Source organism: Peromyscus leucopus, chromosome 1 (genome assembly GCF_004664715.2).
Source record: "Peromyscus leucopus breed LL Stock chromosome 1, UCI_PerLeu_2.1, whole genome shotgun sequence".
Classification (NCBI taxonomy): Eukaryota; Metazoa; Chordata; class Mammalia; order Rodentia; family Cricetidae; genus Peromyscus; species Peromyscus leucopus.
In genome coordinates, this window is record NC_051063.1 from 134,836,795 (window position 1) to 134,861,356 (window position 24,562).

General features: G+C 47.0%; 1 protein-coding gene across 6 annotated transcripts in view; it reads left to right on the forward strand.

Moving 5' to 3' along the window:
• Ntrk3 (neurotrophic receptor tyrosine kinase 3) overlaps positions 1-24,562 on the forward strand; it is a 372,046-nt gene that overhangs the window by 34,619 nt on the left and 312,865 nt on the right. The window lies entirely within an intron of this gene.

Here is a 24,562-nt window from a genome sequence, read left to right on the forward strand (position 1 = left end):
GCCAAATTTCAGAATGACTTCTCGAGCTGTGATGCCAGACAGCAAACACTGCTTCTTGGGTGTCAGGCACAGGGGACAGAAGGAGAGGTAACCCAGATACCTTGACAGAGTGACAGTTTCCTCTGCCCAAGAAGAGCTCTAGACTAATCTTGCTGTGGGTCTGTGAGTGGTGTTCTCACTCCTCAGGTGTGGAGAAGCCAGACACAGGAGTCAGCGGAGTAGGGAATCCTTCTAAATGCTACCTTTGTCCCGCCCTGTTGTTGAGTGCCTCTCTGTTATTACTGTGTTCGTTTGGCACTGGGCATGGGTGCCACCCTTCAGGTGCTGACTTGCCAGTGGAAGGCAGACCTGCACCCCACTGCTCATGATGTCAGGGTGGCAGACCCACATTCTTCCTCCTAAGAGCTGGCATAGTGGGGGAGTGACTCTCACCTGGGAAAGAGAGAAAGTGCCCACTGTGGGCACGGTTTTTCTCCTGCATTTCTCTAACTTGGCTGGATCCTCTATCTTTTCCTGGACCACAGAGTTCCTCACGGTAGCCATGTCCCCTGAAAGGCAGCATGGCCCAGTGACTGCATGGTCAAGGAGTGTCCTCCCACAGTTCATATTCGTGTGGATTCCCTTGCTAATAGTGTCTTTGCAGCTGTCGGTAGTTGCGATGAGGTTGTACAGTCCTGGGACAAGTCCCAACCCTGTGACCCAAGTCCCCATAAGGCCATTAAAGACTCAGACATGTGCATAGGCGTCTCAGACAGAGAGTGGAGGGAAGCAGCTACAAGTGTACAGGAAGGATGGACAGAAGCCACGAGGAGATGGGAGGAGCAAGGGATACGGCTCTGGAACTCTGTGAGGGAGCAAAGACCCTGCTCACACTCCAATCCAGACTTCTTCAGAACTGTGAGATCCATTCTGGTGACCAACGTGTGACACATCACCGGGCACTCCAGGAGCCCACGTGGGGTGCTAGGGGCACGGATGCCCGGCCACATAGCCTGCCTTCAATCCCCATGGAGCTGAGTGACCTTAGAGGATGCACATTGACTCCTCCAAGACTTTTTTACGTCTGTCAGTCAGAGACGTTAGATGGTTGAAGTCACTCAGTGAACATATAGAATTTATAGTGCCTGGCACACAGGAGGCGCTTTGCATTTGGAATTATTATTGCACGTCTATTTACACACCTGCTTCTGAACCCAGAGCTCTCCTCACACCAAGTGATGCTAAGTTGCCAAGTTTTGTATCTGGGCTTTGCAGTCTACTGTCCCTAGAGAAGGCAATGGACTGTTGGGTGTGTAGGCTACTGCTCCTCATATTCTTGCATCTGTCCTTGTATCGCCTTTCATTTAATTCAGATTCCAAGGATAAGAGGTGAGGGAAGTTGGATATATTTAAAAAGCTGGCCTGCTTTCTCTTTTTCTCTCCTCTCTCAACATAGCCCAGGCTGCCCTCAAGACTTTGAATCTCTTGGCCCCTGCCTTCGCCCCCTGAGTGCTGGTATTACAGTGTAAGCTGCTTGCTACCTCTGGTTTACCATCATTCTGGGTCTCAAACCCAGGATTTCATGCATGTTAGGCAAGCACTCTCCCCAACTAAGTGACACCTCTAGCTGGCGCAGTTTTCTTCTGGCCAGGAAAGAACCGTAGGGCTTTGAGCGACTCAGACCTGAGGGGGTCCCACCCAGGTTCCTCACCTGTAACATAGGAATGATGATGCCAATATCAGAGGCCTGTGTGAACATGCTGTGAAGGACAATGAGGCCCAGGTAACTGGGAGTAAATGTCTCCTGGTTCTTTACCATGTCCTGGGAATGGCAAGGGTCCAGATTGGAAAGACAGCTGTGTGGATCTGTGTTGGAAATAGAAATATTTTTACTATGACCCAAACTTAGACAGAGACAAGTAGCACTGTTGTGACATCAGGTGCCCTGGGTAGGGTCTACCATTGCCCTACCTTGCTTTCTCATGGGTGCTTGTGTTGTGATGGGATGTCTAAGGTGTCTCTGATTTAGCCTGGGGTGAGGTTGGGGGTCACATCTCACCCCATGCAGGGCATTGGCTTTTTCTATCAGATTGGCTTGCAACAGAAGCCTCTGGAGGTGTGTTGGTGTCGTCCTGCTCAGCTCAAGACAGCTGTGGGGGTGGGGCACAGTGTAGGGCAGGCAGCCAGGGTCTGGTGCAGCAACCGAAATAACTTCGATGAAGGTAGCACCAGAAGGGGAGGTGGGAAATGCCGAGAGAAGGCAGGTTGGGGGGCAGCCGGGCATAGGTTCCAGTGTGAGAGCACAGGTGGTCATGAGGGTAATCAATAGAGAGGTGGCTGTACACCACCCCCCACAATGACAAGAGGGTGACCTTTACCTGTCTCTTGTCTATAGTAAAGGCTCTCAATCAGGTGTTTGCACCTGTCAAAGGGGCAGGGGCCCGAGCCTTAGGGGACCCGGGAAGATAGGAGCTGGGCGGGACCTTTAGTGGGTACTCCATGGCTGTTTCTTTGGATTCTTCACCTTTGATTCACGTGTTATTTTGGATATTTAGAAAGCAATGCATCCGGGCTGCATTTCCTTAGCTTTATTCTACAAAATTGACTTTATTGAATTACAGTTTAAGTGTGTTCAGGATCCATATAGAGTTGATTAAGAAAAAAAAGATCCAAACCATTCATTTGGAGCACATTTCTTTCTCTCACAGGAATATAAAAAAAATACATTTTCCACAGTGTCACACACAATCTTCACACGAGGATCCATGTTATTTAGATGCCCTTCTGGATTTAAGGACAGAAAAATGTTTATTTCTACTGATGACTTCGTGTGACTCCATTTGTTCCTCTTTTCACTTTAGCTGCCAGGAAACCTGCGGGTGTCAGTGTATTCTCGAGTGTGAGTGTGTTCTCGGTGCTTTATGATAGGGACGAGTTTATTACGTACTGTGGTGGACACGCACTCTTGTTCCATTTTAACTGGTCTGCTTTGCTTCCAACCCCCCTCCACTTTTGCTGTTTTATGTATATGTTACATGTTCTCTCAAGTCCTCTAAGCATAAGCAGAACTCCTAGGTATGGACACCAAATAATTAAAAATATATATTCAAACCACAGCTCAAACGGAATGTTTATAACAACATACTTTTAAATAATAATCAAAAGGTGGGAAAACCCAAATGCTCGTTATCAAATGAGTGGGTAAATACAGTACTTTTTTTTTTTATATAATGGAATATAATCCAGCTGTGAAAGGGAATAACATTCTGATTCATGCTGCAAGGTGGATGAATCACAGAAGTATCCTATTCGGTGACATGTACCAGATACACAGATTCCACTCATGCAAAATACCCAGGACAGGTAATCTTATTGTTTCTAGGGTAGAGGAGAGGGGAGACTGAACACTTAGTGGATATGGGCTTAAGACTGATTTGAAACTAAAGAGAACTATTGGAATGACATTGTAACTGTATTTAAATGCTACTAAATCTTAAACACCATAAAGACTAATTTCCCATTGCATGAATGTTGCTGCAATAAAAAAGGAAACTGTGCCAAAATATTTAAAAAAAAAAACCACAAAAAAAACAAGATTGGGGCTGGAGATGGGACATGGCTCATTGGGTATGAGCACTGACTGCTCATCTAGAGGACCCATGTTCGATTTCCAGCGTCCTCACGGCAATTCACAACTGGCTGTGACTCCAGTTCCAGGCACTCCAACACCCTCTTCTGGCCTTAGCAGGCACCAGGTATGCTCAGGCATTGGACATGCGTGTGGGGCACAGACATGCATGCAGGCAAAAATGCTCACACATGTAAAATATTTTTTTAATTATAAAAATACTTTTTTTAAATAATTGAGTGTAATATAAAAAACTAGAACAACAATAATAAAACTCTCAAAATCTGTGTTGGGGCCCCTGCTAGCTTGGGCAGAAGGGGCAGCCCCCTTCCCTCATTGCTACGTGTCTGTCTCAAAGCTGCCCTCCCTTGAAGATGGCCACAGCTCTAGTGTCATCAAAGGCCACAGGTGTGGTAGAGGCTGTCTTGGGCTGGTCTCTCAGGTCCTCCTGTCATGAGCCTTGTATAAATGGGTGTTAGAGGAGCTTAGTGATACCGGCTGGCTGTGTGAGAACAAGCTTCCGATTTGCCTGTGGCTTCCACACAAGCGAACTTCGAAGAATTTGTAAGTGACTTAGTTTCCTCCAGGAGGAGCTGGCAGGGGGTCTCCAGTGGCACTGCCCAGATGAACTCTCCCTGGCTAGTCTGGTCAATTCCTAGTCACACAGTGAAAATCAAGAGAGGACTGTAGGAACTGCTTGAGATCAGAGCACACAGTGGCAGCCCTTTCATGGTTTTTTTTTCTTTCTCGAAACTTGAGGCTGGCATGGTTTGTAGTTTCATTTTATCCCAGTTTCTCGCATCCTCAGGGTGCTGCTTTGGAATCACCTTCATCTGTGACTCTCTTCCCTCTGGGAGCTCCTAGGCAGCTGGTGCAGTTAGGTGGTCTGCTTTACCCTGGGCTTTTCTGGGCCAGGTGGAGCCTCTACCTCACCATGGGATCCCTCCAATTCTCCCCCTTTTTTCCTTGAAGTAATGTACCCTGAATATTGGAACCTCACTGCACGCAGGGCCACCACAGGAAGGATGGAAGGCTGTCGGCAGGCAGAAGCACCTGTTTGGAAGCCTTCTCAGGTTCTGAGTGGATAGCGTCTGAAGCGGCGAGCTTTGCTCTGGGCCAAGACAGTTTTAGACAGAGGGAAAGAGATGAAAGACGTGCCCAGCAGCTTCTGCCAGAAGCCCCCAGTGAAGCTGTCATTTGTCTGTGAGCACTCAGATTCAGTACTGCTACTCAAAGTCTGACCCCGAGAAACTACGTCTCCCAGGCTCCTTTGCCAATGGGAGGGTCTGTCCAGTGGAAAGCGCTGATGGAATTATGGGAAGGAGGAAGGGAGAAGCCCAGTAGCCTCACTCTGGGTGTCATCTGGTATCTGAGTAATTCCTGTTGGTCTTAGTTGCAGCCTGTTTTGGGCAGCCCCAGTTGATTCTGGTTCCCAGCAGGTGGCCTTCCTTTTGTTGCTTTAGCAGATGGGCTCCTTGGAGCTGCTGTCTCTGGGCTGGGCTGTGGTTTATACCTGGCTTTTCAGCAACTCTAGCACGCCACTCATTTACCATCAGATTGTCTCCAGGTATCACGGTTTCCATTTCCCTGAGAGGACTCTGATAAGGCTCATGGTTTTGCTGTGATATCTGTCAGTAGCAGAAAATGTCAACTGGGGTCTGAGCAGATGGCTTAGTAGGTAAAGTGCTTGCCTCCCAAGCATGAGGGCCCAAGTCCAATCCCCCTAACCCATGTTAAAAAAAAGTGTAGTAGCATGCACTTGTAATCCCAGTGCTAGACAGGAGGAGACAGGGGGATCTCTATAGTGCGCTGGCCAGTTAGCTCTGCTAAATTGGAGTGTTCTGGATAAGCACGAGAGCTCCTACCTCAACAAACAAGATGGAGCATGATTGAGGGAACCAACTAAGGCTGACCTCTGGCCGTACACATGGAATACACATTCACATGCACGCGCATTCATCCAGTACCCTCCGAAACACGTATCAGAGTCACCAATTCTTTGCATGTCCACCTTCCCTCTTAAGCACCGGGAGTGCCAGGCAGCTTCTTAGAATTCAGAATTGATAGCTCAGCATCATGTCACTGTGACCAGTTAGGGAGTCTCTGCTTGTCCAGAAGATTTAATCTGTGACCTATCTAGAATCATAGACAGTACCAAATCCTCCAGATACTCTGTTTTTTTTTTCCTAGTCATACACACTCATGAAAGTTCTATTTATGAAGGTGATATGATGAGAGATTAGCAATAACTCATAATAAACTAGAACAATTGTAACCATATACTGTACTATATTTACCTCTCTTGAATTGACAAGGGATAATACAGTCCCTGGGTGATGAGATGCAGTGAGATGGATGACTTAGGCATGGTTGTGGTGTTAGGTCAGCACAGAAGCATTGAGCATGAGCATTATGATGTGCTACTGTGACAGCCAATCCCATAACCTAGATGGTTATGAAAGAACTATCAACTGTATAGGACATCAGAGAGCCTTGCCGGGCTTGTGCCTGGTCTGCTGAATGTGCTGAAGCCCTGACAGTGTACCCAGCAGGAAGCGACACTGCTGCTTCTTCCCCAGCAGCTCTGACAATGTAGCATGAGGACATGTGTGTGCTCAGGTTTCTGTCTTCACACCTGGGTAGAACTGACGTTCTGCAGGAACTTTTAGCACCTTCTTGAGGTGTTCATGGAGTGCAAAGAAAAGGGTATTTCTTGGAGAAGAGATGAAAACTTCCGACACCAGTGAAAAATCTGGTAAAGTGTGAAAGAGAAGCTCTATGAAGGATCACCAAGAACCAGGCCAGCCGGAGATGACTTGGTGGAATGCATAGCATCAGAAACAAGCTGATCCCAGGACAAGTAGAAATGATCAAACTGGACTTTCCTGCATTCCCACAATGTGTTACAGTTTATTGTGATTTTTTTCTTAGGGGCTTGTTTGACCATCTAAAGAACTCTATAAGACAGTGCTTCTCAACACTAGCTTTAAAATATTTACATTTTATCCCCCACCTCTCTCTCTCTGCATGCGTGTGTGGTTTGTGTGACTGTGAACATGCATATGTGCCATAGCATGCATGCAGAGTGGACAGATGACAACTTCTGGGAGTGGATTTGCTTCTTCTACCATGTGGGTCCTGGTCATCAGTTTTGGTGGCAAGCACTTTTATTTATATAATGGGGTGGAGGAGCTTACCGGAGGGAGAGGAAGCGCAAAGGAAAGGTGAGAAACCTGGAAGGCCAGGTTGTTGACAGCGGCAAAGGGTTGGGATCCAGAGTGACCACAGGCTTACCCACAGGCCAATCTGATGGAGGACCTTTTCTCAGTTGAGGTTTCATTTGTCCCGAATGATTCTAGCTTGTGTAAAGTTGACTTAAAACCAGGCGGCACAGATAGGAAGTCATAGGGGTGTGTACTACAATGGCAGCTATGGTGAACAACCAGATAGGATTTATCCAGGAAGAAGCTCTGTGGAGAGATGAGCAACCAGGACTTCAGGAGTGTCCCATCAAATGGAACTATGGGGAGGGGTCTGGGATGTTTGTCCTGTGATCTCCCATAGGGGCCCTTCGGGTCATGAGATGCAGATCTTGGATACTGTAGGTCACCTAGCATCATAAAATAGGAGGCCCGAGGGTCAGCAGTGAGGTCCACATAGTGTCTATGCTAGGAAGTTCTCATGGTATTAATGGTGAAGAATTCCTAGGGAGCAACAAGCCTCACTGTTGTGTTTGCTCAATTGTTCTATTACCAATAAAAACTTGAGAATCAAATATTGGGGTGAAAACCTTATAAATCAAAGAAGCAGAGGAGGAGCAACCAGCTGACCTTCCCCTTCTTACCAGAGACCTAGCCAGTACCTTTTCTCTCCAAATGTCCCAGATGGAAGACAGCATGTGAATTCCAAGTCCCTCCCTTCTCCTTCCTGTCTGTCTTCTATCTGTATTACTGGCTTCTCTATGGCTGATTCTGGTCAGCTAGTTGCTGGCTCTGACCCCTGATTCAATGTTAACTTTATTAACACAGTCTAGGAGTGGCACAGTGTGATTAAATATCCCACAACACCTCAATGGTTGAACTCTGAAGATGAACAGGAATGCCTCGTCACTCCCATAAACAACTGTCCAGAGGGGATGGCTGAGCACAGGTTGGGTATGAGGAAATACTGACTCACTCTTTGGGTCCTTTGAGGATCCCTCTTTAGATAACAGGGCACTCTGTCTATGCTGCCAACTATGATTTCAGACTCTTCAAGTCCCCAGGCTGGGACAGGAGCCATTTCTCCCAAAGCTGGAGCGAAATGGCTGCAGGGAAAGGCAGAGAGGCTCAATGACGAGAGATGTCAACGGTGGGTGAGGTTGGGAGACACCGAGCAGGGCTTCCCAGTTCTAGACTGGTAGGGAAGAAACTCTGTCCTACCTCCTTGTTGGGGTGGCAGTCACTGTAGAGCACCTGGGTGGCAAGAACCAGAGGCCAGGAGGAAGGTACTAGCTGCTTGGGGGAGGCTGGGGAAAACCATTAAGGGATGCCTGGAAATGTGATCTGTGAAATCCTGACTCTTTCCCCCACATAAATGCAAGCATGGCTTTGCACACTTTAGGAATCCTCATGGAAGTGTGCTACCTTTTTTAAAGGAAGGGGGTGGGGTAGTGATTTAATGCAATATTCCCATTTGTTCCAGGAAGCTGCTTTTAAGAGCTTTGTATGCTGTATGCCAGTGTTTATTCCAGGAGCTTAAAAATCAAATCCTCTGGGGACAAAAGGTAAAATTTGACATGGTGGTGATTCTGGCCTGGTGCCTTTAAGTGTTGGGACCTCTAAAATATCCCTAGTGGTCATGGCTAATCTCTCACAAGTTCAAGGCCAGTGACGATCAGATCCAACATTTTATGTGCTGAGCAGGAAGGTGAAAGCCACCCTTGAGTCTGCATGGGATGAATGAGGACTGTGCTCTTTAGGTCCATTATTTACTGTCATGGCATCTAAAGGTACCTAAGAGCCAACAGGTTGCTGCCACAGTCTCCACAAGGGGGAAGGTTATTATTTACTGTGTTTTGCTATTTTTCATCTTCAGGGAATCCAACAAGTTCTGTGCTAGTATGGACTTCTGAATATTGAGTTGCATATAGTAGGGTGACTTACTCAGCCCCAGTGTGCTCTCACATACCTCATAGCCCAGAAACCGGGCACTGGAGAATCATGGAAGGCAGGTGTCTCCAAAGCTACAAGTATAGATACCGGGTGTTTTGCATCCCCAGGACCTGCTGATAAGGATGAGGAGAGAGATAGGCACAGCTGGCCACAGCTGTTGGACACATCCTTAGGGTAGCCGCATTCGCATGCCAACGTGATATACCACAGCCAGTCAGGATGTCAAGGTGTGGGTCTGATCAGAGCTGGTCTGGCTGACTATAGGAGCCAGCATACGGTGAATCCAGGCTCTGATGCTGTGAAGCCCAAATTAATAATGTGTGATTCCAGCAGCAGGCCCGTTAGCCATTAGCAAGCTGGTGGTGAGGACATATATACCAGACTTACATCCATTTAATCGGAAAAGGATACTATGTGCTAACTGGGCTGTGAAGGCCCCGGCTGAGAAGTTAGGATTTGTGCTAGAGATCTTAGCCTCTCACAGCAGTGGCAGTTAGGCACCCCTCCATACCAGTGAGGTGTTAAAAGTGAGCATCCAAGGACTGATCCGGCTTGTGGGTAAAGTAAGAGAAATCCCTCCGGGGGTACCAAACAGACACCAGGATGAAACAGCTGACATACAGTTGTGCTTCCAAACGAACAAATGAAGTACCGTTGACAGACAGTTGAGGCTTGCTAAGGGATGAGCAGAGTTCTCCTGCTGAAGCCAGCCTGGTTCCACCAGCCCTTCCCAGGCTTTGGAGGTGAAACCACAGAGTAAAGACGCCCGAAGATGCTAGATGGGTCAGGCAGGAGGAAACTGAGAGAAGGAATCCGGCCCGCCCGGGAAGAACTTCATGGCCCGAGCAGCTGGCTGTGAGTAGGCGCAGAGGCTCATGGGAAATGCTTCCACTCCTTCTTAGTCAGGCATCTTTTGTGCTGCTTCCTTTGGACACGTTGTAGGGCAGGAGAGTGGTTTGCGGTGAGACCTGAGCTTGCTAGGGATAGTCTGGTCTGAACCACTCCCCCCCATTATAGGTTTTCCTTTTCATGTACTCATAGGGGGATGTCGCCCATTCTGAGGGCACTGAACTTCCCTTTAGAAGGCGTGTCTTCTCTGCCCCTTCCCTAGACTCCTTGAGTGAACCTCACTGTGGCGGGTCTCAAGGTGAGGAGCACCTTCAAGGGCAGAGGCCAAGGCTGAGTTTCCCCAGTTTCCCAGATGTCGGAGTTACAGGAAGTGGCACCACCTTGACCGCGAAGTCTCTGTTCTGTAGAAGCAGAGGGCCAGCTCAGCCTCCGGGCCTTGGGAGGCTCCAGCAAGCTCCTGATGACAGCCGTACATCATCCTCACTGCCTTCGCTTTTCCGGTCCCACTGTGGATTCCCAAGGAGTGCCTCCACCCCCACCCCTCCTTTGCCAGTTTGAACGATTCCTCTAAGGATCCCAGGGTGAAGCCGGCAGCTCAGGGAAGGAGAGACAGGGCAGCATTCATGCTGCATTTAGCAAGGACGTTGAGTCAGGAGCCCTGCTTGACGTCGGAAATACTGAGATAGAAGACAGAGCTCCTGCCCGGAGGCTCTGAAGCTGTACAGGAAAGATGGGCCTGCTAACAAGTTCAGGAGGACATCTGAGTGTGCCGTGAGACACTTGGCGATCTGTGTGGGCATGGCATTGCTGGCTCACCAGTCAAGGCTGTGATGTTGTTTAAGCAGCCAGCTACCTTCATAGCTCAGGCGGCGGGTAAAGCCCTGCCGCTGATTGTACTCCCGACTTCAATCATCGGCTCCTCCTTGCTGCCTCCTCACTCCACCCTCGCTCTGTCCCTTGATTTAGGAACAAAGCTTAGGAGGAAACCCTGGGGACTCTGATCCAATACGTTGAGCAGTCTGTTTTACTCTGTGTTGGTGCTCTACCAGAGATCAACTATTTCTTGAAGCGAGTGTGTGTGTGTGTGTGTGTGTATGTGTGTGTCTGTCTGTCTGTCTGTCTGTCTATGCATGTGTATCTGTGTGTCTGCCTGTCTGTCCGTGTCTTTGTGTGTGTTATATGTGCTCATGTTGGAGGTATCTATGTGTGTATGTGGGTGTGTTTACATGTGTGTGCATGAATATATGGAGGCTGGAGATCAACCTTGAGAGTTGTCTTTAGCGTGCTCCATCTCATTCTTTGAAGCAAAATCTCTTATTGAACTCAGATCTCATCAATTTATCTAGACCAGTTGGCCAACGAGCTCCATGAATGAGCCTGTCTCTGCCCAACCCCTTCCTGAAGTACTGGGGTTATGTTTTTTGATGTGGTTTTGATGTGGGTTCTGTGATCTGAACTCATGTTCTCGTGCTTGTGTGGCAAATATTTCATAAACAGAGCCAAATCTCCAGCTCCTAAAATAACCTTTAAGCATCTATCTATCTATCTATCTATCTATCTATCTATCTATCTATCGTGTGTGCCCATTTATGTACACATGTGTGGAAGTCAGAGGACAACTTGCACGAGTCTGTTTTTTCCTTCTGTCTCGTGGGTTCTGAGACTTGAACTCAGGTCATCAGAATTGGAAGGCAAGAGCCTTTACCTGCTGAGCCATCTTGACAGTCCTAAAATAGTTTTTTTTTACATTCTTTTAAAGTGGCATATATACAAAGTAATAGGTTCCATTGTTATTTTTATACCCATGTGTCATTATACTTTGCATCTGTCTCCACTACTGCCTTCCCCAGATAATGCCTATCTTAAATATCAGCACTGTCTTCTATGACAGAGGATTTTGTGACCTGGAAAGGGGGTCCCAAGAAAAACTATAAGGTAGGAACATCTGGAATGAATTTTGAAGGACAAGGACCCAAGGAGTGTGTATGTCAATGAGCATGTTTTTCTCTGTTTTCTATTTTTCTGTCCCTTCACGTTGAACTTCAGCCCACTCCCAGACCTTGGACAGCTCTCCTCTGCATCAGGATAGAGCTCACTTCCTCCGGATCCCGGCTGGGACTCCCTGTGTGGTCTGAACACTTGCTGAGCCGAGCTGAGTACAGAAGTGCCAGAGACAAGAGGGCAAACAAAATAAATAGAATGCATCCGTCTTTGTTGTCAGGGAATTTTTGCTCTCACAAGGGAAGCCAGGCAAATAATGCAGAGACTCACAGGTGACAGGATCACATTGGTACATCAGCAGCCACACAGAAATAATTCCCCAGTAATTGGAGGGTGAGGCTGGGATCACTGAGTGACTATATCTGGGTGGTGATGGGTGGCTTGATAAAAGCTTAGCGGAGAGGGGAAGATGCGCGTGATCAGAAGCCCAGAAGATGTTCGGCTATGCAGAGATTCCCTGAAAACCTAAGGGCTGGCAGGATCAGGAGCATAGCCTGGAGGGACCATCCACAAACCAAGTCTGAGCAGCAGGTGCTTGTTTGGCTAACACGTAAAGTGGAAGCTGGGCTATAATCGGGGAGGAGTGAAGGTTGGTGGAAGTGGACAAGGAGGTGCCATTGCATTCACATCACAGCCTCTGCAGTTACTCAAGAGTCACCATAATGGTTGATCTTTACTGTCAACTTAAATGAATTTAGGATCACCTAGGAGACTGGCACAAGCTACCGTGGCAGTGATGTTTCACTGAAGTGCACAGGCCCAAACTCAATGGACTGAACCCCCTGAAACTGAGTTCCATGAGAAGCCCTTTCCCTTTTCAGTTGCTTCTGTTGGTGTTGGTGCAGTGACCACAAATAACAAGCACAGCCATTCTCCCTTGCCATGGTGGCCCCGGGCCCTGACTTCGATTCTTGTGCAACCCATGGACCACTTTTCTTTTGGGAAGAGACAACGAACGTTCTTTGAGCTCTAGCATATTTAAGGTGACACGCCGAGACCAGGACCATTTAAATCTGGCTTTATAATGCCCGCAGGAGTCTTCACCACTGTTCCTATTGCACAGAAGGGAAAACTGAGGCCACAGGAGATAACCTGGCCAATCAGTGGCAAGCGGGGGAGTCAGGTCTACTGCTGGCGCCAAAGCCCATCAAATTTTTCACCACACCAAACTTCTTCAAAAAATCCGTGGAGGAATAGGCTTTGGGCAGGCTGATGTCTCCATGGACATAGGCACACCTCCCCTAGTGGCTTGATTTTTATGTGGTGGAAGGTGTAGGAAGGAGCAGAATAAGAGTCACGAAAGCCATCACACAGACCCCATTAGTCCCACCCCCCACTTCTCTCAGCTGCACTCTGGATCTGCACTTCAAGAATCTCTTCAGTAGTGGGAGGGAGGGTACATAGGGAACTGGAAAAGTTGTCACTACCCTCCAAGGGCCTACAGCTCTTTATCTCCTTCCTCCTCCTCCATTACAGATTTTCCCAACATGTTTAAAGCTTCTCAGTAGAAATTCTGGTTTAGTGCGAGTTATTTGTTTGCCATCAGGGAGGTCTTAAGCCTGCCAGGAACATGTTTGATGCCATTTTGAGAAAGAGGAGCCTAGAACAGATTAGAACATGAAGACAGGAAACTGAAGGGCCTGCTAAAATATCACTCTCTGCTTTTGAGCAGAAGAGTCTCTTAGACACAAAGACAAAATAAGTCACGTGCACAAGGAAGGAGATCCTGACAGCACTTGAATCTGAGAGAAAAGATGTCAGAGAGCCCCTTGAATGGAGGTGATTCATAGATGGTACTCTCCTTGTCTCTCCACATATTGTGACCATGACAGACATCACTAACTGATCATCACATATTCTACCATAGATTTGTAGATTCCTGAACACAGCAGTCTTGCTAACTCACTGGTATCGTACAGATGTTAAGTCTACTTCCTGCTATACTGTGTAAGTCAGAGGACTCAGTACAAGGATTTGGGAGAATCCTTTTGGATTCAGAAGGTTAAAAACAAACTGTTTTGTTCATATTTGCTTTTTGGAGTTGAAGAGAGTACATACCATGGTAGCAAAAACTACAGGACAGAGAGCAGGCAGGTTAGGCACGAAGAGCGTCAATTCAGAAGTGGAATTAATCTCTAATCAGGTAGTAACTGAAGTCATGTGAATAAGAGTCCATTTCCAAAAGAGTGAACGTATGGGGGAAAGAGCAGATGGCTTATTGCTGGGGGAGAGGAAAATGGTTATGATGCTGGAGCTGTGGAGGACAAAGGTCAAAGAGCATCTCCTTCATTGGTGAGGCACGGAGTCCATCTTACCAGCTCCCTACATGGAGCCCTTTGGAACCTCCAGAAGTTCCAGACCTTCTTCTCTGATAGACTACAGAAGCTAATGCTACTTTCTTCCCTTTAGATTCTGGATGAAAGTTAGTGTCTCTTAAAGGAGGTGGCTTCTGGGACCACCTTCCTCTTGCAGGCCTTGTGTGTCGCTCTTCTAACCGAGTCGATCCTACTTGTTCTGCCTTATAACTTTTCTCTTTGGCCTGCTCACATCCCAGCCTCATGTGCGCAGAGCAGAGAGCCAAGAACCGTGAATGGCATCGTGTCTTTCTGATGGTTACCTTGACTAATCACTCTGACACTTTCAGGTTCTGGGATAATTATTCTTGCAAAGTCAAGGTCCCCCCTTCCTCTCAGTGACCTGGAATTACCCTCTAACAATGAAAATGCCCTGAGCTCTAGAGAAACTTCTCCACATTAACTCCGAGACACAGTTGCAGTGAGAAAATCTACCCTTTTAATGGGGGGAAATATTGCCCTCGTAAGTCTTTATGCAATGCACTTGAGCTTAATGCTCACTTACCAATTTGCCTTTATAACTTCCATATTGAGTGAATTAAGTCCTCCATGCGGGTAGTTATTAAAGAAGTGATAAGTGCTTTATAATTCAGTAAAGGGTGGTCTGGCCATTTCATATTTTTCTAAGGAAACTGACTACCTGAAAGCCAGTGCTCTCAACCCCCGAGGCCACCTGATCTTAGACTCAGAGCTCATATTGTCTCATTTCTTCCCAGCCAGCTGCTTGGACCAGAATGAGACTCCTTCTTGTTCAGGCATTCTTTTTCAGGACCCACTGAAGAAGAAGAAGGGTCAAAGTCAATGTCTGTGCCCTGCCACAGGCTCTTTTCTGTCCTGATTCAAAGCTAAGATGTTTATCAGGGTCTGGAGTTTAATGACATGGTTGACTTCCATCTGCATGCCAGGGTCAGTTTCTCAGTTTCACATGAATTCCAGGCTCTGATCCCAATGCATAGGCATGGTTTTCTCTATGTCTTAGTCTCTTCAGGTAGCTGGAAAAGATGCTGGTCCCCATGAAGACCTTGGTAGCCATAGCCTTTTCATGATTTGATGCAAGTCATGTTCTGAGGAGTAGCAATCATTTATTACTTTATATTGTCTGATACATGCCAGGACCTGGGCTGCTGTGGGTTTGATAAGGAACAAGACTAACAATTTGTCTGCTCTCCTGGAGCTCACCCTCCACCACAAGAAATCACATAAGTGAGGGATTATGACTACTGGGACAAAGGAAATACCTAGAGCAATATTGTTCAACCTTGGTGCTATTGACATTTGGGGTTGGAAAACTCCTTGCTGTGGGGGTCTGTCCTGTGCATTGTAGGTAACTACCCACTAGATTCTAGTGCCACCTCCCAAGTAAATGCAAAATTATCACTAGGCATTGCCATATGTCCTTAGGGAGACACAGCCACCCTGGCTTAATGGTTATTCATCCAGTAGAAGGTTATAGAAAGTGATTATATTGAGACCATGACTAGAAAAAGTACAGAGACTAGCCAAACTAGTGGAAATGCATGAACTGTGGACCAATAGCTGTGGAGCCCCCATGGTACTGCACTAGGCCCTCTGGATAAGCGAGACAGTTGTTTAGCTTGAACTGTATAGGGAGTCCCCCAGGCAGTGGGATTGGGACCCATCCCTGGTGCATGAGCTGGCTTTTTGGAGCCTGGTGCCTATGGTGAGACACTCTGTACAGCCTTGGTGCAGGAAGGAGGGGCTTGGACCTGCCTCAACTGAACATACCAGGCTCTGCTGACTCCCCAGGGGAGACCTTGCCTTGGAAGAGGTGGGAATGGGGGTTGGGGTGGGGAGAAAACTGGGGGGTGGGAGGAGGGAGGACAGGGGAATCTGTAGTTGGTATGTAAAATGAATAGAAAATCTCTTAATTAAAAAAAAAGTTATTACGGCTAGGTTGGTTAGGAAAGGCCACAGTGGCACTGACATTTTAGAAGACTCTTCAGTGGCAGGTTGGCTAAAGGAACTAGCAAATACAAAGGCCCCACTTGAGGGAAGGAGCTTGGGGCCCTGGAAAGAAAGGCAGACATCACTGAGGAAAAAGGCAAGTGAACTAAGAGGGATCTGTTCGAGCTGGGGAGGAAGGGGTATGAGTCACACCACCTAGCACATTGTTGGCCTTCGTGAGGTCTGAATTTTATCACAACTGCCAAGTGCAGAAAATAAAACCACTGGAGGTTTGTGTACTCCTTTGCTTATGTCCAAATTTATCACGAGTTTCAAAGTACTCATGCAGGCTTCTGTGCAGAAGACAGATTTGCTCAGGCTGAGTGGAAGCGGTGGCCACGTTTTAGAGGGAATGGTCTTTGTGAGAGACAATGGTGTATGCTCTCGAGGTGGACTTCCTGGTGGCTTCGATACTGAGAGGGGAGGGGTGGTGGAGTTCTGTTTGTACAACTGAGTGGTGCTGATGCAACTTACTGGGATAGAGAAAGTCCCGGAGTGGAAAGTAAGGCCTGCCATTGGATAGGATAAGTTATAACATGCAACCTGAAGTAGGAAAGAAGTGTGGCTAGAGGCTGCCATGGAGGTGGCATCATCTAGAGGGGGCTTACAGCCAACCACCCGGCTGAGATCATCTTGGTCATGAAGGGAACAGGTGAAAATGAGAAACTCAGGGTTAGACCCAGCAGACACTAACACTTAGGGATCAACAAAGGAGGCTAAGAAGAAATGTCCAAGACTAGATAATAACCCAGGGGATTGTACAGCAAAGGACACCAGAAACAATTTGTTTTAAGGTAAAGATAGTAGTCGTGCAATGCTATGAAGAGACTAGGTAGCCAGACAATGGTGAAGAGTCTGTTGGATCATCAACATGGGAAATAGTGACAGCCTTTTCAGTGTGGTTCAGACAGCTTCACGGCTGTCTTCTGGCTTCTAGTTCCATATTGGCTATGTGTATGCCTGCCATATCTAAGACACTCAGCCTATGCTCTCAGCCACATCCATCTTGGGGATTGTCAGGGTACTGTGGGGTCAGACCTGAGCTCTGGACTATTCAAGGGGTCAGGCATTAGGGCCATTCAGGTAGCCAGTATGGAGGCCGTCTTGTACGGAGGTAGGGTGCCCTCCTGGAGGCTGCCCAGGTATGTACTTACCCTGAGGCAGCTGCCCTTGTTTGAGATCCTGGAAGTAAGTGGTAAACAAGACAGATCCAATTGCTGTTCCCATGCATTATGGTCCACTGTAGATGCCTTTATGACAAAAATGTAATAAAATAATCAAATAAGACTGTTTCACGGGGCTATTAAGGCCACAAAGGACACAAACAGAGCTTGTGCCAGAAGACTGGAGGAGAGACAGGGGTTGCGAGCACAGAGACATAGAGGGCTGGCCTCTCTGAGCATGGGAGACTTCAGCGGAGACCTGGAGGGGTAAAGGAGGCAGGGATGTGTTCCCTGTAGAAGTTCCAGTTGGGAATACTCTTGGTTCAGAGAAGGGATGGAAGCCAGGCCAGTGTGGCTGGAGCCAACCTAACAAGGGGAGTGTGTCCAGAGGAAGGGCCCTGCTGGTGTGCCCATGCAAGGCCTTGCGTGCCATGACAGGATGCCTGGGATTGTTGCAATTGTAGGAGGAAGCCATGGAGGCTTTGATCCCTCTGGCATATAGACCGATGAAAGAAAAGAATGAAAACAGGAAGAGACTGGAGGAGATGGTGGTTATTTGGCATGCTGATAATGGGCGAGCTGGGTTCAATATCCTATAACAGCCCGAAAGACAGCAGTGGGAACAGAGGTAGATAGGCTGGGGCAGGGAGGGCAGACTGGTCAGGGGTTAGGACGGAAAAGTCTGCACTCCAAAGGGAACAGGTTGACTTGCAGGTAACATCTCACTCTGTGGAGTTAGATCTTTCTTAGTGGGTGGGGTGGCAGGGAGGTTGTGCCCTTGATCGTTTCTTGTTAGGACACAGCGTCTCAGCACCTGAAGAGCACAGGTGTGCACACATACATTCCTTATTCCTGGCACGAGCTTTGGAGTGGATCAGGAAGCTTGCACAGATGCTGTGTCTCCCATCTGTTCTCCTAAGGAGCTGAATGCTCTTTTCTGTATCTGAAGGCGGGTCCCAGATGTGGGGCTGGCTTGCCATGGAGCCTGGCACACATATGCTTGTAGGCTGGTATCCTAATGTCTTGGCATGCTGGAGTTACCATCTCAAACTACTACCCCACCCCACCTGACCCCCCATGCCCCTGGCTCTCAGGCCTGGTTCTCCAGGCATCTAATTCCCCAATAGCAGCTGTTAAGGGAAGGGAAGCTGGTGACTCCACTAGTATGATCCCAGGCAGCTCCTCCCCAGCCCCCCTTGGGGCCTGAACTCCATGGAGCTGTTGTTCTGGAAGATTTGTTTATAATACTAAACATATCAGATAATTGAAAGCTAAGGCTGCTGTCTGGATCACTACACATAATATGCTTAGGTAACAAATCAATTTCCTCATTGCCCCGTAAGTTTCTGAAGTCAAATAAATGCATGACAAATTGTGTATGTGTAGAATCTCTCTCTCTCTCTCTCTCTCTCTCTCTCTCTCTCTCTCTCTCTCTCTCTCTCTCTCACACACACACACACACACACACACACACACACACACACACACAGATGCATGTTGGTTCTAATGCTGACTCATTAGGAAGTGGACTTCCAGGCTCATTTCCCCAGCAGCCAACTTACATTTCAGGTCAGGCAGGTCTTCCTCTTAGAACCAGACTCAGGCAAGTTGATGAGAGCCCCAAGATTATCTGGGGACACACTAGAGAGTAGAGATACCTGTATATATAAAACCTTTGTTTTTGAAGTTATTTAGTTCTGTGTTAGAGGAGTGGGGGTACACACACACACACACACACACACACACACACACACACACCACCTTCTTTACACCTTCTACACCTTCTGCTTTCCTTATACCTTCTGTGTTAGAGGAGTGGGATATACATACATATATATACATATTATTTATATATATAATGTCACAGAGAAACAATGATTTCAACTACCTTTTGCCAAGAGGCCAAGCCAAGAGTAGATACAATAAACACAATAATGGTGAGCACTTAGGTGTTACCAGGTAAACATGGATTATGACTTCACTTGGAAAACACCATTTATGAGGTAACTTCAACCATCTAGAAAGAGTAATGAAGCAAAGAATAAGTATCTACCGTGTGTGTGTGTGTGTGTGTGTGTGTGTGTGTGTGTGTGTGAATTTTTAAAATTTTTTTGAGATCCTTTCCAGATCTTATTTATTCCAGATCTTACTGAGCATGCACTTCCACCATAAGTAACTGGACTACTTGATCATGCCCTAGCAGTGTGCATTTACTCTTGAAGACAAACACACTGCCCCTCTGACCCTCATACTATCAACTTTCCATAAGGACTGTAGAGGCTTGAGTGTCTGACCTGAGGGCATCCAGCTCCCAGCTCTACAGTTGTTGCCCATCTAGGCTGGACTCCCTCCATCCATCAGCCCTAAGCTACCATGCTCCAAGAGGCTGCAGAGGAGACTGGCCACAGGACATTGGAAGGAAAGAGGCTGCTCCACCTCTTTCTCACCTCCACTGACTCCCATCATGCTAGCAAAGAAAGAACCAGAAAAGTATTAAAATGGATGTGCCCTTCAAATCAGAAATCACATGGGGGAAGGGCTGTCTGAGGCAGGGGAATGAGTTCTGTCCACCCAGAGAAGACTCTGAAGGTATCAGGGTGTCAGAGTCCAGCAGACATTGTCACTGTGCTGTGGGGTTATCAAGAAAGTGTGACTTGTGCTCTGTGTGCTGGGTTTGAGATGTCTGGGCAATATGGACTGCCTTTTCAGGAGAGGAAAAAAGATGTAGCAAGGAACTTGACAATGCAAAGGTTTTATTTTAAATTTAGTTGTCTGGAAAATTTGGTAATGAAGAACAGCTCATTAATAGCTGTGTGAAGTCACACCAAAAAGAACAGCAAAGTGACAGGAAGGGAGGGGAGGGAAAAGGTTGGAAGAGGGGCAGAGCTGGTCCTATTGCGTCTGTAGGAAGTGTGATACCAGGCCCCACCCACCAACTTCCTGCCTTGCCAAGTATCCAAGTGACTAGGAAATTTTGGCTGGGGGAGGGTACCCTGACCCTCTTGTGGGATTCCTTACATCTTAGTTTTCTCTCATTATATGGCAGCGATTATCCCCATGTTCTAGAATTTTCTGGATAGAGAGATACAAACATTAAATACTGGGATTATAAATGACGCATGACATGTTTTTAATTAAAATATGGACCACACAGTCTGTACCAACTGATTTTCAGATTCTCGGATGTTGCCAGGTCATTTCCACATTGGTTCAAGTGACACAGACAGAGGAAGAGAAAGCTATGGGACAAAGTATCATCTGATTTATTCTAGCACAAAAGGGCTTTGTATCCTCAATTAATACTTAGTTTGTGCTTTGTCATATTCCAAAAATGGAGTCTGAATCAGGAACCCTGGACTCAGGAGTCTCCAGGATTTAGAAATGCTACTGTGCATTTTGGAGAGGGGCTATGTTTCTCATGCTATGTGGGAGACTGTATAGTCACTCCTTGACTACAGTCTTCTAAGCCCTGTTCCATGAGATCCATCTTGACTCCATTGGAATTTTCCAGCTGCACGTATAAGCCTGGTCTGGCTCTGGAAGTCTATGTTGTCATGGATCATCCCATTTTTGTCACACTCTCTGGGAAAGGGATGTGTACAAGGTCCTGGCAGAGTGGTGGTTCACAGTTTCATGAAGAGGCAATGTGAAAGTTCGGGGGCAGGACATTGAGATGAATGTGGGAAAAGGCTCTTGGCAGGTGGATATCACCTATAACTCATTCACACCCCTGACTTGAGAGGGTCCTGAGAGCCATGGCTTTTCAATGTCTCTTCTAAACTCTTTGGTGCAGGAACAGGCTTTTTGTTTGGGGCCACAGACTCCTAGTGTTTGATGCAAAGCAGTCATTTTCAAAACTGATGTTTTAAACCATGGGACTCCAACTTCAATGACAACTTTGGCAGGTGCTTTATATGATAAGGCAAAGGTCTTCCTCTTAGAGCTGGGGACCTCTGGGGCAGACATTTTGCTACTGTCTCTCCTGTGTGTCTCTGTTCCCTACCCACCAGGTGTTAGTGTTATTCTTTCCCCAGTTGTGACAATCAAAACTGTCTGCAGATAGGGACAACTGTCCCTTGGGAGACAAAGTTACCTCCTCTTGAGGCTTTTGCTGTTAACATCCTAATGTGGAGGCAATTAACATAAGGTAAGGGAGAAAACCCAAGTACAGCATTTTGGTATCTCTCTACCCTCTCCTCCTTGTCCTTGATTGGAACAGGTGACACCGGGGGACTGAAGGGCTGTGGGTCCCCTACTTGTCATGCATGCTACCACCTTCCCAACACCACTCTGAGAGCCCTCTTCCCTCCCAACCCCACAGCAGGCTTTGTGAGACATCTGTGGGTAGAACCAGTCTAGCTCCTATCACGAATCCCCCACAGGCTTTATTGAGGCCCCGACCTTCCTTTAAAAATGCATACTTATTGAACTGGAGTACCCAGAAAAAGCGCCAGACATGAAGAACCCTATGTACCGACACTAGGTTCTGCCCTCCCCACTTGGCATTAACGAACCCATGCCAATTGTACTCTTACCTCATCTCCTTCACTTATTATACTTTGTAGATCCAGCCTTTTCTGCTGAAACTTGTGGCCTTCTAATAGCAGCCAGCAGTTACCATAAGTGACCTCCCTTGTTTGGTACCAAGCTGTGAGTCATGGAAGACTTGGCAGGCTCTGGCCAATGTCATTTGCAAATGTCAAGGCTGCACCTTCTCTGGCATGCTTCTCCTCTGTCCTGCTATCACCCACCATGGGTGTTTTCTTTCTTTAAAAATCTGCTTATTTAAATATACATATACATTTATTTTTGCAACAGCTGCTGCTGTTGTTGGTAGTTGTGTGTGTGTGTGTGTGTGTGTGTGTGTGTGTGTGTGTGTGTGCCTGTGAAGACAACATATTTATCAGAGTTAGTTCCCCCTTTTCAGCTTGTGTATTTCTAAAGACTAAATTCAGGTTGTCAGACCCAGTGGCAAATGTCCTTTATTTGGTGACTCACCAGTTGTTTTCCTAGAAGTCATAAATGATAGGTTTCCTGTCCTTCTGCCTTTCTGCCATAATGGGTCATTAAAATCAATGATGACCCTACTCTTCTGCTTTTTTTTTTTAAAAAAATTAATTATGGCCAAGAAATGACAACTTCTAGCAGAAGCATGATTCCATCTGTACTCGAAAACCAAGGAGAGACTTCTCACATAATTCCCATGGTTTGTGTCTTCCAAGGACTGCTATGTATCCAGTCCTACCAGGGCTCTTGTTTGTTGTTTATTTTTAGTATTTTGCGGTACTGAGATTGAAGTTAGGGTCTCAGATAATATTGATGAGTAGTGGAGCTGTACCCCTAGTCCCAGGAACACTCCACCAAAGACACTCCTTCAATTTTCATGTCATTGTTACGAGGCAGACATTTTCTTACCCCTATTTGACAGCTGAGAAAAGAGAGGCATGGACAGGTGAGGTGGCGTGGACAGGGTGTCATTGGTGGGTGTTCCTGGGGCTAGGATTAGCATTCTGGCAGCCTTGCTCCAGGCAGGGGTTTGCAACCCTTTTTTTCTATAAAGGGCCAGAGAGTCAATCCAGTCCTTGCAGGCCATACGGTCTCTACAGTGATGGTTCAACTTTATAACTTGAAAGTAGTTATAGATGACAGTGAACAGATATGAGCACAGATATGTACATTTCATCTAATACTTAGCGGTCACAAAGTATGTTTTTCCTTTGATTTTTTTTTTAAAAGCGAAATCTGAAAATGAACCTCAGTTTTGAAGCTATACATACAAACTGTGGGCTGAATTTGGCCCCAGCCCGTAGTTTGCTAATGACTGTTACAGAGCCCTGGCCCCTCACCACTTTGCGATGTGGCTGCAGTACTGCTGTTCCCTGACTGACGAGCCCTCAGAGGCAAAAGGGGACGCTGGAGGATGTTATTTAATTTATAGGGTGGGGGGGACGCCACACGGATCCTTCACACACTTGCCGCTTCTCAGTGTGGGGCAAGCCCAGGAAGGGTCCGTTTGGAAGCATAAGTCACGAAGGCTGAAATGAATGAAGTTTCAGGACACAATGACTGGCATCTCTACAATCATCAAAACACATTTATGGAATGCTAACGGGGCCAAGAAAGCGATTTCATTTATTTAAACAATTTGATTGATAGCTCCTTGTTGAAAACAGAACCGTGCAGGAAGGTGGGCTCCCATGAACGAAGAACATGCTGTATAAACACTGAGATCTTCTTGGTATTTGACATGGCCCGTGGCCCAGGAATATCTACTGGAGAGGCTCAGTGGCACAGGTGGTCCTATTCCTCTTGGCTTTCCTTTGCAGCTGAAATGTTGTCAGCGTTCCTACCTTGGTGAGACCAGGGCATGAAAACTGCCTTGAAACCATGAGGCTTCCAGAGAGAAGGCATCAGAATTAGAGGCCAATGCCAACCTGGCCACCTGGTCAATGTCCCCAACAAATGCCAGTGTCTCTGGCTGCTCCACAGGGTCTCTGGGAGAATGTGTTTCCAAATGGGCTCTTGGCATACCTTGCCACTGTGCGGCTCTGAAATGCTGCCAGAAGTCCTGGCAACCGCAGGCCCCTTGCCTTCTTGGCTCCAGCTGGACTGGGTGGCAGATGGCGGAACCACTGGTGTGGTCGGACTAGGGAGGAGCTGTCTGGGGAAAAGTCGATTTTCTGGCTAGAGTGTGCCTTAGGTAACTGCATTCTTTACCGAAATGGTACTGAGACCTTTTGTATATTGCAGCCTCTGGATACTAAGGAGAGGGAGACAGGTTCCAGGAGTGCTGGGGCGGATCATTTCCTAGGATCTTCTGGTACCCCATGGAAAGTCATCTTTCTTGCAATATTAGAGTAACAAAAAGGTCTTGGTAATGAACAGTGCAGTGGTTTTCGACTTGGGCACTCCGAAATCAGCAGTGAGGAAATGCTGGTGCCTTGTCAAGGAATTAACAAAAATTGGACCCATACTCATGACAAGCCTTCTCATCATAGCAATAGTCTTGAGTTTCTTTGTTTTGAGCTGGAGTTTAAGCATTGGACCCGTTAAAACTGGTTTGTGTCTATTGATAAAGAACTTCAATTAACAGTGATTTTTGTCTCTGATTAATCTTAGAATATGAATTAATTATTACTTAATAAGTGTTATCTTGCTGGACACAGCCCTCTTTAAAATCGAGATCTCTTGAGGGAAAGCTCTAGATCTCCATGATGGAAGCAGGAGGAACTGCTGTGGTATGGTACCTCTCCTACAAAGAAACAAGAGACAGAAATTGGTTAAAGTGCTTGCTTAATGTGCACTCAAGTCTCAGCGATTCGACTGAGCTTGCTTCCCAGAGTTTCCATGTTATACCCTTCCTACTACTCCATGGGTCCCCTGAGTCCTTAGGGGGCCCCACCTCTGGAGTGACTTTTCTGCCCAGTCCAGTCTGTTGATTTTCTTGAGCTCCAGATGGAATGGACTGTG